This window comes from Macaca nemestrina, chromosome 7, assembly GCF_043159975.1.
Source record: "Macaca nemestrina isolate mMacNem1 chromosome 7, mMacNem.hap1, whole genome shotgun sequence".
NCBI lineage: Eukaryota > Metazoa > Chordata > Mammalia > Primates > Cercopithecidae > Macaca > Macaca nemestrina.
The window spans coordinates 100006926-100030176 of NC_092131.1; the positions used below are offsets into that span (position 1 = coordinate 100006926).

A 23251-nucleotide genomic window follows, 5' to 3' on the forward strand; every position below is an offset into this window, starting at 1 on the left:
ATATACTCTGGGGAGTTCAAGGACCCTGCCCGCCACCTGATCCTCCCTATACTACCACAGCTGATGCTTTCTTGAAAGTGCCACCTCCCTGCAGGAGGCCAACCCAGCACAAAAATCGTGCATTAAATAACCCAAATTAAGGGCCTTCACAGAGTCCATTTCACCCCTGCCAGCTCCACCAGAGCAGATGCTGGTATCCACAGCTGAGAGACTCACGGATGGTTCACATCACAGGACTCTGTATAGACAACCCCAGTACCATCCCAGAGCCTGGTTGACCTGATGAGTGGCTGGATTCAGAAGACAGATTACAATCACTACAGATTTGCTCTCAGGAAGCCAAATCCCTAGGAAAAGGGAAAGTACTACATCAAGGGAACATCCCATGGGACAAAAGAATCTGAACAATAGCCTTGAGCCCTAGACCTTCCCTCTGACACAGCCTACCCAAATGAGAAGGAACCAGAAAACCAACCATGGTTATATGACAAAACAAGGTTCTTTAACACCCCCCAAAAAAAATCACTCCAGGTCACCAGCAATGGATGAAGAAATCCCTGATTTACCTGTAAAAAGAATTCAGAAAGGTCAGTTATTAGGCTAATCAGGGAGCCACCAGAGAAAGGCCAAAATAATCATTTTACAGTGACTCAAGATACCTTCAAAGAATTGGGGTACCAAAGATTAGCAAGTTAAGAGTTCATGGGAGACGTCTGCCATTAGAAAGGGCAGTATTAGACATCACTGCTGCTGGTTAGAATTTACCAAAACTTGAATGAATGGCAGCCACAAGAAATCTTGGCAGGAGGCATTGGAGACTTCAGGAGGAGATATGAAGAGACCTGAAGGGCAATTGCCAACATAGCTGCCAGGAAACACACCTGCAGGGAGGTCTATTGTTTAGCAACTTCATATAGTACTGAATGTTTAAGTGCTCCTATATTCAGGTAGAATAGCTGCTAAAATTGGGGAGTATGTGTGTATTCATACAGACAATATTGACAGAAACAATTGCCATAATACTAGGCAAAACAAAACCTAACAGGTTTCATTCTATGGTATGATCATAATTATCAAAAACAAAAGCACAGAACTATACAAATAACGGAGATGAGATGGAAATACACAAATCTACGAATGGTGAATGCCTTGGCTGGCAGAACAATAAGTAGAGTTTTCTTCCTTTTCTGTGACATCCAAATTTTTTTGAATAATTATGTGCTTTTACAATAAAAAAAACTTACTTTAAAAGGAGGAAATGTCCTTTGTTTTCTTTCTCTCTCTCTGGAAAGTACACTATTTTCCTCTCAGGAGTTGCCTCACCTGCTGTTTTCTGGTATTCCATTTTTCATGACCCAAGCCAACACACAATGTTGAGCAAATGAAGAAAACATGAGGGAATTGGTGAGATAAGAGTTAGATTTGGGGGAATCCAAATGACTAAAATAAGCAGTTAATTCTTTATCATGTAGTCATTCTGCCTGGCAAACACTAGGTATGCCAATAAGTACTAACATAGTGCCTATCTCTTTTCAGTATTATTTTAAAATGTTATAATACCTGAGAAGCATTATGGAAACTGTTCTTTTTGAAGTAAAACTCAGGATACAATAATGAACAAAGGACTTCCAAGCTGTCTCCAGGAGCAAGTTTTATACACAAATATATATAATTGCTTAATAACCTCATAATTTGTTCATAATTTACTCATAAATAACAAATATACACATAAGTATAATGTAAATATACTTATCCCAAATTAGTAATATTTGGGGAACATTTTGATGATTCATGTGAAAATAGGACATGTTGAATTTGAAATGGTTATAGGACACTAATGTACTTGTTAATTGTACTTAAAATGCTAAAATGACTCTGAAGGTAGCTGTTTATTGCTTAAAAATAAAAATTTCCATTACTTGCTAGAATAAGAGGTATCAATAGCAGTAGCAGCAGTATGTATTACATTTAAGATGTGGGAATCAGACTGCCTCAACTCAAACCAAATTCCATAACTCCACGACCAAGTGTAAGTTACTAAATCCTTCAAGTCTCACTTTCCTGATTTGTAAAATAGAGTACTCAGAGGTTTGAAATGATTAAATGAAATAATTAATATATATATAGTACCTCACCCATATGAGGTCTTAATAAATGTTATTCATTAGTGTTATTGTCCTTACTATCAAACATGTACCAGTAGAACCCAGGCTCAGTTTTTAAATCAGTCCTTTGCTATTGAAGCCACAAGATAGCTGCATCTGAGAGGATACTGACAGGTACTGCCAGGAAACCATGTGCACCTGCTGGAGACCAGCATGTGTTGTAGCAGGAAGTTAGAACTCAGAATCGTAAGTTGCTAACCATATTAAAGAATTCCTTGTGCACTCAGTTTTCAATGATGGGAAGAGCAGCTTGAACATTTTGGGAGTGTTAAGTACAGAATGTAGATTTTCCAGCCCTGTGTCCTTTGGAATACAAGATGCTACTTGTTGTCAGTGTTGGAATGAAGGTTTATTTTGGCAAGGATGAGACTGTCTTCCTTCCAGATTCCTGGGAATTTAACATGCCAGATACTAGTGGGCTCAGCTCTCAATGAAAAAGCACAAGAATGGCATCTGGTGGATCTCCATATCCTTTCCAAGAGACCCATTTACCTTCCCTCTCTAGCTCTAATTCTTTTATAGAACAGGATTTAAATAAAATTTTTCTGCATTCCCAAATATTTTAGTCTCTATGGCGTAGGAATTCCGATGCTGAGACCTCAATATGAAAACCAGTCATATTTATGGGAAAACTTCCAAGGTATCTGGCACAAGCAAATGTAGAACCACTCGTTAGCAACATTTCCTCAAACAAGATTTTATGCAGTTTCCATAGTGTTAATAATCCCCACTGAAAGTTCACAATGAAAAATTATGAACTATATAAGGAAATAAACCACCAGGAAGATTATAAGTACAATATCAGAAAAAATCAGCATCCCCCAAATTCAAATTAATAGAATGTTAAGAGGTTACTAAAATATGTATTTTTAAAATTATTAAAGAGACAGAAGGCAAAATAACAATGAAGGAACAACGCATAGTAAAAATAATCAGAGAAACTGGAAAGTGAAACAAATGGAATTTCTACAAATGAAAATATAGTTACCAAGATTAAGCTCAGTATAGAAACGAAATAGCATATTAAACTAAGGTAACAAAAGAATTACTGAACTGGAAGCTAGAACTAAAAAGAAGGTAAACAAACAGAATATGTAAAATTTTTAGAGAGACATAGAAGATAGAATGAAAATTTTCAACATTTATCTAGAATGAGTAACAGAAAACAATAGCAGATAGAATAAGAGTAACACAAGTTCTTTGGAAGACAATGACTTGGAATTTGATTTAAAAAAGATATTCTAGAATTGAAAAATATGAAACATATGAATGCTCAGTTTGATAAAGCATACTGATGACAAAGCAAGATATCCAAGCAGGATAAAGAAAAAAAAATATTTATCTAGACACATAATAGTAAAACTGCAGCACCTCAAGATGAAGATAACATCTTTAAAAAAAAAAAATGAGAAAAAAAATAGTTCCATGCAAAAGACCTACAATTAATATGGCAGCAGACCTCTCATCAGCAACAATAAAAACCAGAAGACAATGAAATAATTTTTAAATTCTGAGAGTAAAAGAAAATCAATCCTCTATATTAGACTAAACATTTTCTACTCAAAAATCCATACATATATACATGCTCTTTTAATACTTGAGGTGAAATAATAACAAATAATAATTTTCAGACACTACTGACAGAACTCTAACTCAAGGACATAGTTGGGTCAGAAAGGATTAAACCGAAAAGTTAGGAGTGATATGCAGAAAATAGTAATAACCAAAAAAAGAAAAGAAAAAGCTAAGTATGTAAGTAAATCTAAATAGTATGGGCAAATACTACTGCTACTGTTAATAATAAAAGTGACTCATTTGGATATGAATTAATAAAACTTAAGTTTTATTAATTTTAGTGAAAATTTTCATTAATTAATTTCTATTATTTTTATTAATTAAGTTTATTTTAAAATATAAGAAAGATCACCAAGCTTTAAGTCAACAGATCTTGGTTCTAGTTGCTAGTATTACCGGCTATGTGACTTTGAATACATTGTTTCCATTTGTAAAATGATATTCAGATAAGATGAACATTAACTTTTCTTTGAAAATCTAAAATTCATATTTTATTTATATCATATATTACTGTGCTGCTTGCTGGTCATGTTTTCCCACAAGAAAAGAATACAAGAACCCATGTAATAATTATAGTAGAAACAAAGAAATATGTTTCTTTGGCTCAAATTCCTGGCTATTGAGCTACATGCATATTTGCTGCTTTCCAAAGAACATGTGTAACTGGGGCAAAATCCCCTTGAAATCCTCAAACTAATTCACAGGATTTATACCAACGGTATGACAGGGAACACTCACTTTTGATGTTGTTCCTGTTGAACATTTAATGAGAACTTGCAGCGTGCTGATTCACCACCAAAACCAATCTGCCCTCCAGTCATTTTACATGTTACATAAAACAGTGCTGCAGTGAAACTCTCCTGGGGCCTTACAGGAGCCAGAGATGCTTCCTACCATTACTAGGAAATTTTCATAAGGGAAAAAGATGTTGGAAAAAAGTAACCTATTCATTCTGTATTTATAGAGGGAAAAGAATATGAAATCTATTTTTCCCAAGAAGACAGAACAGAATGATTCTGTCTATCCTAGAATGATCCTGGAATCAGATAGGAACAACTTCTGCTCTGAAGGAGCAGTTTGCAGTCTGAGGTCTGAGAATTATATTACGGATGAGCCCTTTCTTCAAATGCTCCTTTAACTTCTGTTAAGTTTCTTCAAGTTGGGAAACTATTTCTCTGGTCCTAATCTGCTTAAGAACTCCTTGAGTTATTGTTCTCATACTAAGTAAGAATGGTGTCAAAATCCCTTATATTCTTGTATAGAAATTGCTGCAAACCCTGCTTCTATTCCATTATTCCACTGTTTAAAGGGGCACTTGATGGTCTATGTGCTGGCTATATGCACAGACATTCCTCTGTCAACCCTTCTCTCTGCAGATGTCAACAACTGATAATTATCCCAATATACTCATACCTGAGTGCATGTGGTTCCATCTGCCTGGAATTTACTTCCTCCCTTCTTCAAAAGGCAGCTCCTCTTTATTCTTAAAGATGCTGCTTCTTTCAAGAAACTGCCCCCTAACCTCTCTTAATCACACACTCTCAGATTCTTGCTCCTTTGTGCTCTCCTCAACCGAGCATTATGCCTATATGGTAGACATCTCTAATAATCACCACCTTATTGAAATCCCCTCTCCTTCCCAGCACATTAAAGAGTGTATTTTTCCATTAGTTTGAAGTTAGGCAGGCTATGTGACTTACTTTGGCCAGTGATATATGAGTGGAAATAATTAGCATCACTTGCAGGCTACAGAATTTAAGAAATGTAGGTGATTTTCCACCCTTCTTTCCCTGCCTCTCACATCAACCGAGGACACATGTTCCCTGAAGCTTCAGCACAGTGGAAGTTCCAGTGTCTTGGTTTGCCAAGGTGCCACATGAAGAACAGTTGTCATGGAAAAATGCCTAGACCCACAGAGCTCTGATTATGTGTGAGCAAGAAATAAGCTTTCCTTTGGTTAGCCAATAAAACACTGGGGCTGTTTATTGCAGCATATTCCAACCTTCCTGATTAATATAGTATCTCTGTAATAGAATTTACAGCCTGTATCTATTTTCTTACCTCTCTTCTTGGGGCCGTGAGCTTAGACATTCATTTATGTATTCCCTGCACCCAAGATAGTGACTAACTTATAGTAGGTGCTTAACAAATTTCTTGAATAGCGTGACAGTAGGAAGGGTAGCAAGAAGACTTACTGGATTTCTTATTATTTGGCATCTCATCACTTTGTGCAGCTATAGTGTCAGGCCTGGTTAGCAGACAGACAACCATGTAGCAAAGAGTAGACTGTTTCCCTTAAATTAGGCCAAAAATGTCAAGCACTGCCAGTTGAGTTGCACAATTTTGTGCATGATCCAATTTTACCTTTGAGCCTCCTTTCACCTGTAATTGACTGCAGAGACAAAAATCATCACAAACTTTGAAATTGTGCACAATAATCTTTGAAAAAGAAAACCAGTCACAATTCGTTTGTGCCTTGACTACCAAGGAAGTCAAAACCAGGGAGTACAAGCCTTCCAACATCTTTTCTTCCAAAACTGTCTCAGTTATTTTAGGTTGTTTGCAATTCCACATAAATTTCAGAATTGACTTATCAGTTACACAAGAAAGAAAAAGCCTATTGGTATTCTGAATGGGATTGTGCCAAATCTATAAACAAATTAGAAGAAAATAATATCTTAATATTGATTCTTCTAATTTATGAATATGGTTTGCCTGTTTTATGTCTTCTTTAATTCCTTAATGTTTTATAATTTTTTATGTAGAAGTCTTATAGAAATTTTATTTTCTGACTGAAAATTATCTGTAATAATTTTCTTTTTATCTTATTTAAATGAAAATGCACAATTTATTTCATCTCCCAATTTTTTGTTGCTAAAACATGAACATATATTTTATTTTGTATATTGAAATTGTATCCCATGACCTGCTAAAAACACTTATTTCTGTAACTTTTAAAAATATTCCTTAGATTTTCTAAACACATGATTATGTCATTTACAAATAAATACAGTTTTGCTTTTCTTCCTTTCCATTCTTTATGCCTTTTATTTCTTTTTCTTTCCTTATGATACTAGCTAGGACTTTCAGAAAAATGTTAAATAGAAGTGATAAAGGTGGACATCCTTGCTTTCTTTCGGGTCTTTGAGGAAAGGCATACCATATCTCACCACTAAGTATGATGCTAACCATAGGTGTTTAGCAAATGCTTTTCACCAGATTAAGGAAGTACTCTTTATTCCTAATTTCTGGAGAGTTACTATCATGAAAAATATTGAATTTCCTCAAATGCCTTCTCTGAATCTATTGAAATGATTGGATTTTTTTATTTGTTAGGTAAATATGGTGTATTTACTTGTTTTTAAATTTTAAAAATTTTGCATTCCTGAGACATACTTCCCTCTTTAATATGATGTTTTATTCTGTCTGTATTCTAAATGATTTGATTTGCTTATATTTTCTTAAGGATTTTTGTGCATATGTCCATAGGAGATATTGACCTACAATATTCTTTCTTGTCCTTGTCTGATTTGGGTATCAGGGTTGTGCTGACTTCATCAAATGAGGTGGGAAGTTTTCTAGTTCTTTTGTTGATGTTTTATTTAAAATTTATGAAGTTCACTATTATTTCTTTCTTAAATGTTGCTACATTGCATCAACAAACTTGAATTTTTCTTTGGAAGAAGGTTTTTGATCAAAAATTCAATTTCTCTAGTAGTTATGGGTTTTTCATACTTTTTATTAACTCTTGTATCAGTTTTTATAATTTTAGTTTTTCAACAAATTTGTCAACTTCACCTGAGTTTAATTTATGGGCATAAATTCACTCATAATGTACTCTTGTTATTCTCTTAATGTCCATAGAATCTGTAGTAATATCCTCGCTTTTATTCTTGATACTGGTATTTTTAATTTTCTTTATTTTTCCTAGGGTCTTATCAATTGTATTAATCTTTTCAAAGAGCTAACTTGTGTCTTTGTTAGGTTTTTCTGTTGTTTGCTTTATATTTTATTTATTTCTGTGAATCTTATTTTTTATTTCCTCCTACAGAGGCAGGAGAATATGGTCTGGAGGCAGGGAACCTAAGGCCATTCGTGCTGACTTTCTAGAACTAAATCAAAAGGAAAAACACCAACTTTCCACACCTAAGTAACAAAAGGACCAGAGGCTAGTCCCTCCTGCTGCCGCCTGTTTTTCTGCATGGCAGATGGAAAATTGAAAGTGTCTCTGATTGATTGCTTTCTACAACCAATCAGATTGATTGCCAGGCACTACTTCATTTGCATAGGGTGTATACCAAGTAAACAATGGGAAACATCAAGCGGGTATTTAAGCCCCAGAAAATTCCGTAACCCAGCTCTTGAGCCCCTATACTCTGCCTGTTCCTAGTTTGTGGAATGTACTTTCATTTTCAATAAATTTCTGCTTTTGTTGCTTCATTCTTTCCTTGCTTTGTGTATTTTTTCTAATTCTTTGTTCAAGATGCCAAGAACCTGGACACCCTCCACCAGCAACACTACTTTTTCTGGGTTTGATTTGCTCATCTCTTTGAACTTCTCCAAATGGGAATTCAGATCACTGAACTTAAAACTTTCTCATTTTCTAACATAAGCATTGAAAGCTATAAACTTCCTTCTGGGTATTGCCTTACTCACATCCCACAGTTCACATATTTTATTTTTATTTTCATTTTCACTCAGTTCAAAATTATTTCTAACATTCCTTCTTCTTTAACCTATACATGATTTAGAAGTAGGTGTTGCTTAATTTCCAAATATTGGACTTTCTCAGATATGTTACTGTGATTGATTTCTAAGTAATCTTCCTTTTGATGAAAGAACATATTCTGTATGATTTCAATGTTTTTAATCTTACTCAGACATTTAATTTTCAGCACATAATCTATTTGGGTATCTGTTCCAAGTGGTGTAGTCTTATTTTGATGGATAATTGTTCTATAAATGACAATCTGTTTGTGGATGATAGCATTGTTCAAATAGTCTACATCCTTACTGATTATTTCTTTACTTTTTCCACTAATTACTAAGAGTTGTGTTAAAAATCGCCAATTATGATTTCAGAGGTGTCTATTTTTTCCTTTGAGTTCTGTCAGTTTGAGCTCTCATGTTTTGAAATTTGATGGTTGTCTGAATACATATTTGTAATTGCTATACTTCTTTGATGAATTAACCTTTTCTTCATTGTCCCTCTATACTTTTGGTAATACACCTTGTATATATGTCTACTTTTTCTGATATCAATATAGCCTTCTTATGATTACTATTTGCATAGTATATCTTTTTTCAATCCATTTACTTTCAGGATTAAAATACAACTCTTTTAGTAGTTTACAACTAAAATGCAGCATGTAGTTGGATCTTTCTTTTTTAACCAGTTTGACAATCTGTGCCTTTTAATTGGAATGCATAGCCCATTTATATTTATGGTAATTATCAATATATTTGGCTTAAAATTCTTTTTTGCTATTTCTTTTCTTCTCATTTCTTCTTGTTTTTCTTTTTTCTTTTTTTAAGACAGGATCTCACTCTGTCCCCCAGGCCAGAGTGCAGTGGCACAGTCACAGCTCACTGCAGCCTCGACCTCCCCAGGCTCAAGTGATCCTCCTGCCTTAGCCTCCCAAGTAGCTGGAACTAGAGGCATGCACCACCACAGTTGGCTAATTTTTGTATTTTTGTGTAGAGATAGGGTCTTGCTATGTTGCCCAGGCTGGTCTTAAACTCCTGGGCTGAAACGATCTGCCCATTTCAGACCCACAAAGTGCTGTGATTACAGGCATTACACCCAGCCCTCTTTTTTTATTGGTTTGTTTCTCCTTTTCTGTCTTCTTTGGGTGAAATGGATTTTTTTTTAGGATTTTAATTCCTCTGACACTTTTTTTTTTGAGCTATACCTTTCTTGGTATTTTTTACCGATTACTTTGGTTTTACAATATATATCATTGATTTATCGCAGACTGTGTAGAGTTAATATTGTGCTCCCTTATATAAAGGTAAGACACCTGCAAGAGTGTAGTTCTGTTTGCACCCCTCACACCACGTACTGTTGTCATATATTTTATATCCACATATAAAATGATGTAAATTTTGCATTAAACTACTATTGCATTTTAAAGAATTAAACAGAGGAACAAAAAACACTTATTTATATCTACTTACTTATTTACCATTTTCTGTACCCTTTATTTCCTGCCGTAGGTCTAAGTTGCTATCTAGTGTTAATTCCTTCAGCATAAATAACCTCTGCATTAGTTTTAACAAACTATCAGGTGACGGGTGCACCAAAATCTCACAAATCACCACTAAAGAACTTACTTATGTAACCAAACACCACCTGTAACCAAAAACCAGTAGCTTAAAGCAACACAAATTTATTGCCTTATAGTTCCATAAGACAGAAGTCTGAAATGAGTCTCACTGGGCTAAAATGAATATGTCAGCCAGGCTGTGTTTCTATCTGGAGGCTCTGGGGCAGGAGTCCTTAACCCTTAGGCCATGGACTGGTACTGGTTCATGGCCTGTTAGGAACTGGGCCACACAGCAGGAGGTGAGTGGCAGGAAAGTGAATGAAGTTTCATCTGTATTCATGGCCACTAACCATCACTATTGCTCCCATTATGGCCTGACCTCTGCCTCCTGTCAGATCAGTAGTGGCATTCGTTTCTCATAGGTGCCCAAACCCTATCATGAGTGTGCATGTGAAATATCTAGGTTGCACACTTCTTATGAGAATCTAATGCCTGATGATTTGTCACTGCCTCCCATCACCCCCAGATCAGACTGTCTAGTTGCAGGAAAACAAGCTCAGGACTTCTACTGATTCTACATTATGGTGAGTTATATAATTATTTCATTATGTAGTACAATGTAATAATAACAGAAATAAAGTGCACAATAAATGTAATGTGCTTGAATTATCCTAAAATCTTCTCCTACCCTGACCCTGATCCAGGAAAAATTGTCTTACACGAAACAGTCCCTGGTGCCAAAAAGATTAGCCACCACTGCTCTAGAAGACAAGCTTATTTAGTAAAGGTTTTATTTTAGATATTATACTTTTCAGTTCTAGAAACTAAATGGGTTCTTTTCTATAGTGCTAGCTTTTCTGCTGAAATTCCCAATCTGTTCAGTTATTATGATAGTCTTATCTTTTAAGTACCTAAATATTTTTATAACTTCAGAATCTTTGGCTGGGTGTGGTGGCTCATGCCTGTAATCCCAGCACTTTGGGAGGCCGAGGCGGGTAGATCACCTGAGGTTGGGAGTTCAAGACCAGCCTGACCAACATGGTGAAACCCCAAATCTACTAAAAATACAAAATTAGCCAGGCGTGGTGGTGCATTCCTGTAATCCCAGCTACTTAGGACACTGAGGCAGGAGAATCGCTTGAACCCAGGAAGCAGAGTTTGTGGTGAGCTGAGATCACGCCATTGCACTCCAGCCTGGGCAACTAGAGTGCAACTCCACCCCCCAAAAAAAGAATTTTTTTTTAATTAATTCTGATATATTGGTCATCTTAATTTCTGTTCCTATTGACTGCTTTGTCTTTTGATTATGAGTTATAATTTTCAGCTTTTTTTGCATGTGTAGTTTTTCTAATTATTTTTGTTGTATATTGGTTATTGTGAAAGATATGTTTATCTAACCATCAGTTTACTGGATGAAAACCTTGAACTTCTGGAGGCTTGGTATTATATTTTGCTATGGTGCTTCTCTTTGGAATTTTTTCTTAGTTATAGAAAGAATCTTTAGTCCTGATAAACCTGATAAATAGCATTTACCCTTTCTTTCTTTTTTTTTTTTTTTTTTTGAGATGTACTCTTGCTCTGTAGCCCAGGCTGGAATGCAATGGTATGATCTTAGCTCACTGTAACCTCTGCCTCCAGAGTTCAAGCAATTCTCCTGCCTGAGCCTCTTAAGTAGCTAGGATTACAAGCGTTTGCCACCATGCTCAGCTAATTTTTAGATTTTTAGTATAGGCAAGATTTCACCATGTCGGCCAGACTGGTCTCGAACTCCTGACCTCAAGTGATCCCCCTGCCTTGGCCTCTCAAAGTGCTGGGATTACAGGCATAAGCCACTGCACCTGGTCAGCATTCACAATTTTTGTTTGCTTGTTTTGATGGACTTTCCCTCTGTCACCCAGGCTGGAATGCAGTGGCACAATCTCAGCTCACTGTAGCCTCCGCCTCCTGGGTTCAAGCGATTCTCCTATCTCAACCACCTGAGTAGCTGGGATTATAGGCATATACCACAAAGCCTGGCTAATTTTCATATTTTTAGTAGAGATGGGGTTTCACCACATTGGCCAGGCTGGTCTCTGACCTCAAGTGATCCACCAGTCTCAGACTCTCAAAGTGCTGGGATTATAGGCGTGAGTCACTACGCCCGGCCAGCATTCACTCTTAAGGCATTCCCTTCTGAGGTTTCAATGGAAAGCCTAAGGTGTTCACCAAGCCTCTATACTTCAATAGATTCAAACTTCAAACTGTTTCCCCTGTAATGAGTTGCAGTGTTCTGCTTTTTCACACTTCTAGCTTTTGCTTTCTTTTCTGCTATTTGAAGCCTCTCCCATACATGTATAGTCACAGATTTGAAGGAAGCTCATATACATATTTAAAGACTCTCCCATCCATAGGTTTCTCCTTTTCAGGACTTTTTCCTTTTCATTTATAGCTGTTCTGGCATCCCTAAATTCTATTCTCTGAAACAGTAAGCTGATAATACCACCACTTTCTTCTTGAATTCTCTCTGTCCCACGCCATGGGGACTGGTGAATACCTTTAAGAACAAAACTGCATCAATAAAGACTTCATCTAGTTTTGTTCCCTTTTCCAAGCATCTAATCAAGCTCATGCCTCTTTTTGGATACTCTACAGTACCTTCAAATAGTTGGAACTTTTTCTTTTATATTTTATCCAGAGTTTATCATAGATATTCAGGAAAGGGAATTTTCCTAGACAGGCTACTCTGCCATTGCTGAAACTGAAATTCCTCCAATATTCTTTTAATAAGATATTTTCTACTTAAAATCATCTGGGGTTGGTTTAGTTAGAAATTTTGCAACTAAAATCTGTGGCCAGATCTAGTACTGATGCAGGACTGATGTTTAAGGTTGATGTAAAAGTTACATATTTATAAACAAGTGTTTATTTCTTTAAAATGTAATTCCAATAAGTATTATCTTTTGGAATCACTGTTTAGCTATAGCTTTTAAATGCCTTTTTTTTTTTTTTTTTTTTTGAGATGGAGTCTCTCTCTGTTGCCAGGCTGGAGTGTAGAGGTGTGATCTCGACTCACTGCAACCTCTGCTTCCCAGGTTCAAGCGATTCTCCTGCCTCAGTGTCCTGAATAGCTGGGATTACAGGCTTGCACCACCATGCCTGGTTAATTTTTGTATTTTTAGTAGAGACAGGGTTTCACCATGTTGGCCAGGCTGGTCTTGAACTCCCGACCTCAGGTGATCCGCTCACCTCAGCCTCCCAAAGTGCTGGGATTACAGGCACGAATCACCGTGCCCTGCCACTTATTTTAAATATTTATAAAAATGCATGAATAAATGTACTTTCATGGCAGCTTATCCTTTTTTTGTGCCAGAATGGTCCAACAGAGTTTAAAATAATGACAGAAACACTACTTTTCTGATGAGGTTTACATCAGTTAGGACTCTTGGTGACAAGTTATAGAAAAATCAGCTTAGACTCACACTGACCAAAAAAAAAAAAAAACTCTTGTCTCTTGGGATTCATGGTACAATTGAAGAATTAAATTGTCGTCAGCAGAGATGAATTTGAGCCTCAAAACAATTGAAGCCAGGTCAGTCAAGAGTCCAAGGACTCTGCCACATTGGTCCACCTACTTCTTTCCAGCCATTGCCATTATTCACTCGCCACCTGAGGAAACTTGGCTACCAGTAGCTGCTGATTGAGGAGAGACAGATTCTCTTCTTTGACACAATACAAAAATTTTGTAGATAGATTCTGATTCCTTCATTGGGGTTATCCCTGCGTCAGTCACTACAGAACCAAAAGGACAAGGTTGAGAAAAACCATCTCAAACAGATGTAAAAAGGAGATCGGGGGCCTTCCCAAGAGAGGGAGAAGGCAGGATAAATCCCTTAAATTTCCCCTTCAGGACTCATTTCTAAAGGTTTACTAAATGCAGGAAGAAATAATTTGAGGTTTAGAAAATACACTTTGAAAAGTAGGTAAGTTTTCTATCAAAATAAAACACAATACTTTTTGAGTGCTTAATATGTGCCCACACCGTATCATCTATGCCTAAATATTTATTTGTTATGTGAAACCTGCCTGGGAAAATCTAAAGTAGCTTAAGGAGCACAGGTTATGGCTACAACTGACCCAGGTCCCAGTCAGCTGAGCTGGGTAGGCACAATTATTAACAATTTGACTTTGAGCAAGCTAGATAATCTCTATCCTTACAAGCTTTTTACTTCTGTGTACCAAAAGTGACTTTGTAGGGTGTCTGTGGAGACTGAAGAAAATGAGATAAATAAAACAGTAGAGGTACATAATAATGTTAGCTATTTTAAGTCATTGAGAGTCAGAGCCTGTTTACTCATACAATATCAACAAATTTACTTTCTGAACTTTAGAAAATAAAATGCATTATTTGACTTATTTGTACTCTGGAGGAAATAACATACAATGAGAACAAAACAAAATGTCAATCTCCTTTTGGCTTTTTTTGCAATTACAAAACCAGGACAAATGCAAATTCCAATAAACACTCATGGAAGGTCTTTGATAGCAATTTAATTACATTATTTATTAAGCATTTAATAGTGGGGCTTCACATAATTCTCATTCTGCTCCTCTTTCCTCCTCTTCTCCTTTTCCTCCTACTTCTTCTCCTTCCTCTGCTACTCATCCCAACTAAAAGTCATCTGAAGGCAAATTAGACTTAGGATATTCACCAGAATGACTTGGGAAGGTTGCCATAGATACCTCTTCCCCAGACCTTTAAACAAGTTGATTACATTACATTACATCATTTACCCCAAGTTTAAGAGCAAAACTTAATTTATCTTGCTAGGTAGAAAATGTGTTTTTACTACATTCAAAGAAAGTAAGTTGAAAAAAAAAGAGATAATATAAAAGCACAGAGACAAATTGTTTGTCCTGCCTGGAATGAACACTCAAGCTGTATTAAAAATGGAACCAGCATTTTTATATTGGGACATATTATTTTTCTAGGACATACAGTGTGAACAGTAGAGTGGAGGGCCAATGAATGAGGCTGTTCATTCAATCAAGGTCCATTGATCTTTAAATGATGAGATTTGGGAATCATAAATCTCACCAAGAAAATCAGGCCACCTCCCAAAATTGTGATTAGTATTATTAATGTATTCATTGCTCTTACGCATCCCCTTGTCTACATCTTTCTAATGCGGCACCCTTCACCAGCTGGTTTCTAACTGCATCTCCAGGTTTGCCTTAAACTGTGTCATTTAGACTCCCTACACTTCACCAAACATCCTCTCCAGGGCCTTCCCTGGTTCCTCCAAGTATTCCTGAATTGGCTAGGTTCTGCATCTTGCCAAAGCCCTTCATAACTGCACTGAACATGTGCATTATAATGATATGTTTATCTGCCTATCTACTGCTAGGCAAGGAGAAACTTGAAAGCAAAGCCTTCATGTAACTGTTTTCTAAAGACAGTTGTATCATGATATAATTAACACATAAAAATCTGCACATATTTCAAGTTCACAATCTGGTAAATTTTGACTCACACACACACACACACACAGACATGCACACATACACAAAACTATCACTCAAGTTAATATAATAAACAAATCCAGTACCCACAAAAGTTTCCTCATGCCCCTTTGTCATTCCTCCCCCATCCCCACCTATTCCTACAATCCCCAATCCCTAAACAATCACCAATCTGCTATCACTATGTTGCATTATCTAGAATCTTATATGTATGGAATCATACAATATGTATGCTTTTTTTTTTGTCTGCCACTTTTTACTCACTCAGCAGAATAATTTTGGAATTCATTCATGTTGTTCTACGTGTCAATGGTGTATTCCCTTTGTAATGCTGAACAGTGTTCCACTGTAACGATACACCACAGTTTGCTTGTCTATTCACTGTTGATGCCACTGGGGTTGTTTCCAGTTTGTGGCTATTAAAAAATAAGCTGCTATGAACATTTCTGTACAAGCATTTGTATGGACATATGCTTTGATTTCTCTTGGGTAAATACCTATTCATGGGTCATATAGTAGCTATGTGTTTAACTTTTTAAAAAAACTTTAAAACTGTTTTTGACACTGTACATTTCCTCCAAGAGTATATGAGAGCTCCAGTTGCTCCTCATCCTCATTAACACTTGATAGAGTCCATTCTCTCAGATACCTATTAGACATCCTGATGGGTATGCAGTGCTATCTAACTATTGTTTTAATTAACATTTCTGTAATAACTAAGGATGTTAAGCATTCTTGTGCATGTCTTTTGATGAGCATGTGTAAGCCTTTCTGTTGGAATTGCTTGGCCAGGAAGGATGTACTAGGTGAGCCTTAAAGATATTATCAAACAGTTTTTAATTTTTATTTATTTATTTATTTATTTTTTGAGATGGAGTCTTGCTCTTTCACCCAGGCTGGAGTGCAGTGGCACGATCTCGGCTCACTGCAACCCCATTCTTCTGCCTCAGCCTCCTGAGTAGCTGGGACTACAGGTGCCCTCCACCACGCCTGGCTAATTTTTTTTTTTTTTTTTTTTTTGTATTTTTAGTAGAGACGGGGTTTCCCCATGTTAGCCAGGCTGGTCTTGATCTCATGACCTTGTGATCCACCTGCCTCATCCTGCTCGTACCATATTAAACCCCCACTAGCAGTGTATGACAGTCCAAGTTGTTCTTCATCAACACTCGGAATTATATGCTTTTCTTATTTAGCCATTCTGGTACATACTGTATGATTCCATTCATATAAAATTCTAGAAAATGCAAGCTACAGGAGTATCACACTGAGGTTTTAATTTGCATTTCCTTGATAATTAATGAAAATAAGCTATTTTTCAAATGCTTGTCACTTAGCTATACATGATTGAAACGCCTGTTCAAGTCTATTGCTCATGTTTTTATTAGGTTGTCTGTCTTCTTATTTTTATTTGCAGGAGCTCTTAATATGTGAGATTTAATTCTTATGTCAGATATTTGAATTGCAAATATTTTCCCCATTCTGAATGGCTTCTTCGTCCTCCTAATAGTGCCTTTTGATGAACAGAAGTATCTAATCTTGTTACAGTTAAGTTTCTCAAGTTTCTTTTTTTGTTTGTTTGTTTTTTATGGTTAGTGCTTTTTGAGTTCTGTTCAAGAAATTTACTCCCAGTTTATTAGGATTTTTTTTCCTTCCAGAATATTTATTGTTTATCATTCACATTCAGATCTGCAACTCATCTGGAGCTGATTTGTGGCACTTTTTAATTATTTGTCATTTGCCATATTCCATCTTATTAAAAAACAGTATTTCTGATTGTTCCTTTTGTGTTAAGCCCTAGTATGGCTCAATATGGTGACTACTGATCCTGTCTTTATTCAAAATTTTGCTATTTTGTTCAGAGTGCATTTTTGCATTATTTTTTATTTTTAACACATTGTATCAAAATTATTTATCTTGATTGGTACATTTATGGAGCCACAAATACTTGGTGCCCAAGGCAGGTCCCTCACTCACTTCACTCTAGTCCCTGCCATGCCTTAATACCTGAACTGAAGCACCTGGATCTTCCTACAATCAGGGCACTATCCACTTGCTTCAGAATAGCTATATGGATTGCTTCTAGAAGCCTCAGACTCTCATAAGACTAGAAATCTTATTCTCTTCCTAAGTCAGTAGAAATACTCTGGTAGCCTGAACTTGTTCACCATAATAATAATGAACTGCCTTGCAAAGATTCTGTATGCTCCCCATCCACCTTCTGCAGGGAAGAAACTGGCATCCCAAAGCGACTCACCCTTTGAAGGCCCATCCGGAGGATTTTCTAGTCCCTTTCTCTGGAAAGCAGAAAAGAAAAATAAAAGAATATATTAACTCTTCAGTGAGTCATCCTACAATGAACAGCATTAGATTGGACTAAATACCTCTGAGTGAGGCCACATGTGGTGGCTCACACGTGTAATCCCAGAACTTTGGGAGGCTGAGGTGGGTGGATCACCTCAGGTCAAAAGTTCAAGACCAGCCTGGCCAATATGGTGAAACTGCATATCCACTAAAAATACAAAAATTAGCTGGGTGTAGTGGCAGGTGTCTGCAATCCCAGCTACTCAGGAGGCTGACGCAGGAGAATTGCTTGAACCCAGGAGGCGGAGATTGCAGTGAGCCAAGATCGCGCTACTGCACTCTAGCCTGGGTGACAGAGTGAGACTCCATCTCAAAAAACAAACAAACAAACAAAAAAACCTCTGAGTGTCCAGTTCTCACCTGTATAGTGGCAGCATCAAGGAGTGCTCACAACTAAGGCAGTGACAAAAATGAAGATTGGAGCAGCCACTTTCAGAGAAGGGCCTTCACTGCTCAAGTCTACTGACAGTCCACACTACAACCAGTACCACTTATCTAAAAGAAGAAATTCAGAAGGCAAAGCAAGCCTAATATGCGTCACCCTTAGAACATACAGCAGATTAAATTCTTCCACTGTTGCAGCCTAGGAATTTAATTTGTGCCTGGAGCTAAGGCGCTGAAAGACAGTAAATATTTAAGTTGAGATGGACCTGCCTTCCTAACACAAAATCATACACTCAGAAAAAGAGGAGGATATAATACACATTTAATTTCTTATCTACCCTCTAGCATTTGGTCTCTTTAGCTCTCCACCTCAGCTTCACAATCAGCTTAGTACATACCTACACATCGATTTGAATGGTGACCCAGGGCTATGGGATTTGCAGATAGCAAGACAGTGTTTTGGTCACTCTAATGCTAAGGATTATTTTTGCTGTGGCTTTTTCTTGCAGCAATTTCATTTCATTTCTGTCAGTACACCCTGATTAAACACAAACTCTCCCACGGCATGCCAGGTAATGGCCAGTACACAAAAGTAACCAATAGCTCCAGGTCAGTCCTTGCTTTCACTGGACCAGTTGCCCTTCCTCTCAAATCACCAATTCCAATCCTCTGATTCTGATGCTTGTACACACAGTTTCAAAGACCACACTTTCTTCTGCTTTTCAACAAAGACTGAATTTTCATTCCAGCCCTACCACTATTCGATTGAGTGTCCTTAGGAAAATCACTTTACTACCATCTATGCCAGCAGTTCTCAACACAGGCTGCTCATTAACATACTGTTGCCTGAGCCTCAGCCCCAGCCTCAGAAGTTCTAGTTCAATTGGCCCATGGTTAGGATATCATACCTAGGTGATTATAATGGGCAGCCAGAGTTAAGAACCACAAAACCTGTAGTTCCTAATCACCTGAGAGGTGGTTAAAATGCACATTTCTAGCTCACCCTCATTCCCCACTCCCTGAGTCTGATTTAGGATACTCAATTAGAGACCAAGCATTTTCCATTTTAAGGAAGCTGAAACTGGTGGTCCAGGTAACAGTCTTTGAGTAATACTGATTTTATAAAAGAGGCGGCTGTATGATATGATCTTTTGGGTCCATCTCAGGGCTAATGTTTGATCATTTGGAGTTGCTGCCCTTCAGAAGGAGTGGATAATCCCAATGCTTTGTACCTGTTTAGTCTTAAGAAAGATAGGTTTTCTTTATCTGAAGATAAAAGACATGTCTGTTTTTTTTGTTGTTGTTGTTTCGTTTTTTTTGTTGTTGTTGTTGTCGTTGCTGACTGTCTTCTGTAAAGTTCCTTATATCGGTTTGAACCTCGAGAGTGTGCCAACAGACAACACAAGGCGGTGTGGAGCAACACGTTGTTTTAATGAGAGCCTGGGTGCAGGCACGCTGAGGCCTAAAATGGCATCAGTCCCAAGTGAGGAGGGGCAAAGGTTTTATAGTCTCGTGTAAACAGGAAGTATCCTAGTTTGATGTAAACAGGAAGTGTCCTAGTCTGATGTAGTTGTACCCGGATGGCCTCTTTCTAAATCTTCAGGGTTATGTGTCTTCCGGCCAGACTAGGTGTCTTCTGGCTGGCTCTCTTCCTGCTTCTGCTGTCTTGCTGTCAGCATGCTGCTGGTGCAAGTAGCCTTGTTCCTTGGGACTGGGCCTGAGAAGGGAGGAGTTACTCATCTCCTTAAGCTTTCAGGTCCCAGGGAGAATCTTATACCTTCCTCTCCCCAAAACTGGAAGCACTTGATGTCCGTGGATGAGCTCAACCTCTCCTCCTGTTCCCACACCCTCTTCCACTCTAGAGGTTTTGGAACCAGTACTATAGGCAATAGGATTTAAGAAGCACTGAACACCATGGGACTTAGCACCAAGCTGCTTCCTTTGTTCACTCCCATCCTGGACTAACATTGCTGTCCCAGTTACTGGACTTTCATCCTGACCACTCAAGATCAAGTCCTCCCACCTTGGACCTTAATTATGTCATTGGACCCTGACATTGCTGCCTATGCCTGGTTTATTTGAATCATTGTCTTCCAAACAGCTGAGATCCAGGCCATCTTGCCACCTTCCACAGTAGTGTGTCATGCCATCTAGAGACTCCTTCTCCCAGAGTTGACCCGGTGCTTCATATCCCTGATTTCCACCACATGCTTGTTTCCCTTGCTAGGGCCTCTCTGATACTAAATGGGTGCCTAGATTACCTCCTATTATGGTCAACCTTGTTGGCTCCTGGGTCCACATATTGCCCAGTAAATCTGACTTCTTTCTGCCACCCACTCACTGCTGGTGTTAGTTCCAGGTCCCTATGGTCCCCAGTTCACCATATTGCTGGACTTCGATGAACATTTGCTACTTATCTAGCACTGTGCTAACAAAATTGCTTTCACTATCTCATTTGTCCTCATAAAACCCAAATGAGCTACATATTAATTTAATCCTCATTTTACAAATGAGGAAACTGGGAGCGCTTAAAGTTGTTAAGATTACACAGACTGAAAACTAAACTCTCAGTACACTGCAAACATAATGAGACAAAAATAAGCACACTGGCACCTTCCAGCTGCTGAAACCAAGTCTGGCTTTGTGATATCGTGAGGTTAGGAGTTCACTTTTAGAATTCTGGCTTTTTAGAATCTTTCTCCCCACCCCATAGATAGCTGAAAGCATGAGCCTTCAAGATCTGGCTTCGTCACAACCCACCTCACCAATACCTGCTTGGAGAAAGGGCTCATTTAATAATTTTCAATATATTGAAGTCAATATGTTTGTTTTTCCACAAAGAATATTCACTCCAAGCCTAAAATCATAATGCAAAAAAATATATATCTCTTATTTAAAGAATTTCAGCAAATAGATATCCTGCAAGACCACAGGAAACCTTCAGATTTTATTATATAGGTGGCCAGCCCAATATGTGTGGTGAGATCTTGGCAAAGCCCAGGCAGGACAGAGCTTAGAGAAAAACAGTTCAGGGGGGTTGGTGTGATACTCAACAATTTTAATGATTGTATATAGTTACCTATTGCTACCAAAACAAATTACCACAAACACTAAAGTCAAGATATCAGCAGGGCTGATTCCTCTAGGCTCTGGGAAAGAACCATCCCTTTGCGTTTCCTAGATTCTAGAGGCTGCCCACGTTCCTTCACTCATGGCTGCATCACTCCAACCTCTACTTCTATCCTCACATCTCCCCTAACTCTCCTGCCTCCCTGTTTCCCTATAAGGACACTGTGATTACAGTGGGTCCACCCAGATAATCCAGGATAATCTCTCCATCTCAGGATCTTTAATTTAGCCACATCTGCAAAGTCATTTTTTGCCATTTAAAGTTGCATATTCACAAAGAATTGAACATCTTGGTGGTGGGGGGACATTGTTTTGCCTACAACAGACTTAATGACTCAAATATAGGGGACAATCAAGGACAGAGGGGAAGAATGGAAAGTATTAGGACACTTCTGTTAATTTATATGACAATGACCGAAAGTCAACTGAAATTGGCTTACTTAGGCCAGAGAGGAGAATTTGGGGTCACCCATAAGCAAGCCTACAAAAGGGAAGGGTGGGAACACAGCCTCCAGGATAACTGAATATGGGCCTCCAATACTAACAACTCCCTGTTTCTTTTTTTTGGTCTGTCTTTTCTGCATCTTATTGCCAGCTGCTCCTCAGTGCTGAACTATTAACGAAAGTAGATCTAAGTGTGCACCCTTCAGCTTCATGACCAGGGAAACATAGTGTCCTTCCTCTAGCTCCAGCAAGAAAAAATTTCAGCAGGTTCCATGATTGGCCAGAATTGTATCCTAAACCCATCACTAAGCCAACCAACAAAGTTGATTGAACATTGGGATTGATCTACGCAGGTCATTTGATGCCCCACAAGCACTGTGATTTACAGCCTTCACCAGAACCACCATGGTAGACATAAGAAACAGTTCCTCAAGTGAAAAAAGGACTTGGAAAATGATAAATGCCCACTAAGAGGATGGCAGGTGTTATCCAAACTTTTGCAGCATTAAGTCCTCTCAAACTGAGAACTGAATAAAAACTAGCAAGAAAAATGAATTATTAGTCTGGAAAACATTGTGAGACTCTGTCTCTACAAAAAATATTAAAAATTAGCCAGCACAGTGATGTACGCTTGTATAGTCCCAGCTACTCAGGAGGCTAAGGTGGGAGGATCACTTTACCCAGGACTTTGATGCTCCATCAAGCTATGATTGTGGCACTGCACTCTAGCCTGGGTGACAGTAAGATTCTGTCTCTAAAAAGAAAGAAAAGAAAAATGAGTGAGCTGAAACTTCTGAGAATTTTTGCCATTGATAAAAGTTAAGCATGGCGCTACTGTCTTAGTTAAATCATTTGTATCCTGAGGAAACCAAAAAATTACTGCACAATCTTTCCCACCAGGCTGTAACCTTCATCCGGAGACTGTTTTCCTGATAGTTACTCTACTCAGACTGAGAGGTAGCAAACAACCTAGTGAATTATTTAAATCAAAACTCCATCCCTTCTCTGGATCTACCACTTATAAAATGAGGGCACTGGATTGAATGAACTTGGCAGCTCCTCTCTGCTCATAAAGAACATGATGCTGTGATTTCCTAACTATCCAGATAGGCTCTGTGTTTTAGGTGCACGTTTTTAGGTCTTTCTGAGGGTGATGGCAGTGGTGGTCGTGGTGGTGGTTTGGTTTTTTAAAATCAATCCCCGTTAAATGGCCTGATTTTTTCTTTCTTTTTTTCTTTCTTTCTTTTTTTTTTTTTTTTTTTTTTTTTTTTTTTGATACTCAGTCTTGCTCTGTCACCCAGGCTAGAGTGCATTGGTGTGGCGTGATCTCGGCTCACTGCAACCTCTGTCTCCCAGGTTCAAGCAATTCTCTGCCTCAGCCTCCTGAGTAACTAGGATTATAGGTGCCTGCCACCACCCCCAGCTTTT

At 37.9% G+C, this 23251-nt stretch overlaps 1 long non-coding RNA gene across 3 annotated transcripts in view; it reads right to left on the reverse strand.

Annotated features, from left to right (window-relative positions):
- Window positions 1–23251, reverse strand: part of LOC105479334 (uncharacterized) — a 235602-nt gene that overhangs the window by 134164 nt on the left and 78187 nt on the right. For all 3 annotated transcript variants that reach the window (XR_985810.2, XR_985809.2, XR_011626126.1), the window contains one exon: window positions 17760–17799. This is a non-coding gene — a long non-coding RNA (uncharacterized lncRNA). The remainder of the gene's footprint in view (window positions 1–17759; window positions 17800–23251) is intronic.